We start from the raw sequence: 3,807 nt of genomic DNA, 5'->3' as shown, positions 1-3,807 counted from the left end.
CAAGATAGTAAAGGAACATGTGTTCTTAATTCCAGGATAGAATATCACCTGCACCTATCCTTTATCGTCATAATACAGCTGAATTTATCCTAGTTATGTTACGAATTACAGCAAGTTTTCTACAATGTGCAGAAAGAGTACATTTTGCGATGCGACAAAATGAAATGTCCATATGTATTGACAGAGACAGACAGACGAGAGAGTGAGAGAGTGAGAGAGTGAGAGAAAAGAGAGAGAAAGAGACACACAACAACAACTTGCATTTATATAGCATCTTTAACGTAGTAAGACGTCCCAAGGCACTTCATAAGAACGTTAACAAACAAAATTTGACACCAAAACACATAAGGAGATACTAGAACAGGTGACTAAAAGCTTTGTCAAAGAGGTAGGTTTTAAAGGAGTGCCTTAGAAGGAGAAGAGAGGTAGCAAGGTGGAGAGGTTTAGGGAAGGAGTTCGAGAGCTTAGGGCATAGGCAGCTGAAGGCATGGCCGCCAATGGTGGAGCGATTAAAATCGGGGATGTGCAAGAAGCAAGAATTGAAGGAGTGCAGAGATCTCGTAGGGTTGTAGGGCTGGGGAGGTAACAGAGATAGAGAGGGGTGAGGCCATGACGGGATTTGAAAACAAGGATGAGAATTTTAAATTCAAACGTTGCCAGACCAGCAGCCAATGTAGGTCAGCGAGCACAAGGGTGAAGTGTGAATGGGAGTTAGGATACGGGCAGCAGAGTTTTGGATGAGCTCAAGTTTACGGAGGGTGCAAGGTGTGAGGCCAGCCAGGAGAGCATTGGAATAGTCGCGTTTAGAAGTAACAAACGCATGGATGAGGGTTTCAGCAGCAGATGAGCTGAGGAAGGGGTGGAGATGGGCGATACTACGGAGGTGGAAGTAGGCGGTCTTGGTGATGGAAGGATTATGGGCTCAGCTCAGGGTCAAACAGGACATCAAGGTAGCGAATGGTCTGGTTCAGCCTCAGACAGTGGCCAAGGAGAGGGATGGAGCATTACAGCATCACTGTAGTTTCAGGTGACATATAGGAATTATCTTTTCAGTGACAAAGCAAATAAATCTTCCAAATTGCATGAATTTCAACATTTGCAGATGATGCAATTAAGAAAGGTAAAAGATAGATCAAACATTATGTCAGTTTGAAGAGGTTTTGGCAGTCTTAAAAAAATAATGTTGCAACTTCTAAAGCTGTGAGTTTATGAGCCGTTGAGACCAGGAAGGTGCCAAGTCTGAATCCCAGTCCATGCGGAGTTGGCCGATCTCGGGACAGGCAGTGGTAGCAGAGCTCCAGGTGGCCTCAGCGCCTATGGGCTAAAGGAAAGAACCTCAGCTGAAGTTCCTACATTTCATTACTATCCAAAGCACCCTGCGGAATGGTACATCTGTAGTCATCAGGCCCACCAGTGACGCTCCCACAATAAAATAGCCTGCCGACACTCGCCATCAAGGTTCATACATGACCAATAGCCACTTGGGCAAAGTACAGGAGGATAACAGAAGAAAGAATGAACTTGCATTTATACATCACCTTTCACAACCTCAGGACATCCCAAAACACTTTACAGCCAAAGAAGCACTTCCTTTTTTTGAAGTGTAGTCACTGTTGTAGGATACACAGCAGCAAATTTGCACACAGCAAGCTCCCACAAACAGCAATGTGATAATGACCAGATCATCTGTTTTAGTGATGTTGGTTGAGGGATAAATATTGGCTAGGACAATCTTCTTCGTAATATTATCATGGGATCTTTCATGTCCATCTGAGAGGGTGGACGGGGTCTCGGTTTAACGTCTCATCTGAAAGACGGCACCTCCATCAGTGCAGCACTCCCTCAGTACGGCACTGGAGTGCCAGCCTGGATCATGTGCTCCAGTGTCTGTAGTGGGACTTGAACCCACAACCTTCTAACTCAGAGGCGAGAGTGCTACCCACTGAGCCACGGCTGACACCATGGAAATGTAGTCTGGCAAGGAGAGGAAGGGAGCAAATTGGCAAAAAAAAAAAAAAATCGACACTAAAAGCAAGGCTGAAAGATGCTCATACCGACGTCAGGAAATAAAATTTATCTAGAGGATCACGGTCACATGGGTTAATCTCCCACTCTGCCAAGTTCTTACCTTTAGCTACGTGTTGCTGTGCAAGTGTCTGGCCTCTGCTTTGTTCTTCCTTCCCCTATGTGGACAAAATATATACACACATACATACACAGGTCATTAAACCTGGCAGTGCGGGTAGATAAGGCCGTAAAAAAGGCAAACAGAATCCTTGGTTCTGAACCTTGGGACGTTTTACTACGTTAAAGGTGCGATATAAACGCATGCTGTTCTTGTATCGAAAGGTATAGATTAGAAAAGCAAGGCTGTAACGTGAAAGAACTTGCATTTACGTTGCGCTTTTCACAACCTCAGGATGGCCCAAAGCACTTTACAGCCAATTAAGTACTTTTTGAGTGTAGTCACTGTTGTGATGTAGGAAGGATATAAAAGGTGCAGTGTGGATTCACTAAGATGTTACCAGGGATAAGAGATTACAGCAGTGAAAAACAAGGATTCAGGGGTTTGGTACCAAAACACTGCAAAATGCTGGAAATCTGAAAAAACAACAGCAAAGGCTGGAAACACACAGGTCAATCGGCAACTGTAAAGAGAACAGACGAGTTAATGTTTCATTAAGAAATACCTGGAGTCCAAAAGCCTGAAGGAGAGAGGCAGGCCCACACCAATGGTGCAGGTTCCTTTACCAGCCAGTGTTCTGATGAAGGATCGGCATCCTGTTTTACCAGCTTCTCCTGATTGACCCAATGACCTTCATTGTCTCAGATATTCACCTGTTCTTTGTTTCTTTTCCCCTTCTTCCCTTCATATTTTTTTTTATTCGTTCATGGGATGTGGGCGTCGCTGGTGAGGCCGGCATTTATAAATTTATAAAGTAGAGACCATCTCCACCAATACTCCCCCCATCTTGTGTGTGCATTTTTCCTCTTTCCTCTTGTTCTGGTCCTGTTTAAATGCTTGCTCTCTTCTGATGTTTCCTCTTTCAATGAAGGGTTACACCTGCAAAGTTAACTTGTCTCTTCTTTCCTACCGAGCTTCTTCAGCATTTTCTGCTTTTGTTGGAGAAGCTAGTGGCTGTTTTCACCACAGCACAGAAGAGTAAGATGATGGCCTGACAGAGGTCGAGATTATGAATATTGACTGATAAAGTCAATGGTGACTAGACCGTTTCAACTGGTCGATGAGTCATTAAAGAGAGGGATCAAACTTAAGAGCACTGTAAAAAGAATTAAGGGGAGGTTAGAAAAGTTATTTCCATAGAGGGTGGTTAGAATGTGGAATTCTCTCCCACAAAAGGCTGTAGAAGCAGAATTCATAAGAATTTTTAAAAGGGAATTAGATAGTTGTCTGAAAATGAGGACTGTTGAGTATGGGATTAAATTTGCAACTCTTGGGAAGAAAAACACCACTTATTGGGCCAAAAGATCTGTTTTGGTGCCACTCTGATGAGCTGTTAATCTCAGTTGAACTGACAGAGGAGATGTCAACAACTTGCACTAATTCTTTAACGTAGTAAAATGTCCCAAGGCATTCACAAGATCGCTATCAAACAAAATTTGATATCGAGCCACATAAGGAAGATATTAGGACACGTGACCAAAAGCTTGGTCAAAGAGGTAGGTTTTAAGCAGCATCTTAAAAAGGAGCAAGCACTAGGTACATTCCCGACAAGGAAGAGAGTGAAAGATCCGAGTGTGCGTGGTCCACAAGAAAACACTCTAAATCCTCAGGGCAGAACAACG

General features: G+C 43.6%; 1 protein-coding gene across 1 annotated transcript in view; it reads right to left on the bottom strand.

Moving 5' to 3' along the window:
- LOC137340468 (uncharacterized protein C7orf50-like) overlaps positions 1 to 3,807 on the bottom strand; it is a 283,224-nt gene that overhangs the window by 237,695 nt on the left and 41,722 nt on the right. The window lies entirely within an intron of this gene.

The sequence above is a fragment of the Heptranchias perlo genome, chromosome 22 (genome assembly GCF_035084215.1).
Source record: "Heptranchias perlo isolate sHepPer1 chromosome 22, sHepPer1.hap1, whole genome shotgun sequence".
Lineage (NCBI taxonomy): Eukaryota > Metazoa > Chordata > Chondrichthyes > Hexanchiformes > Hexanchidae > Heptranchias > Heptranchias perlo.
Note: the sequence above shows the minus strand (reverse complement) of the source record. Positions and strands in the feature narration are given on the sequence as shown.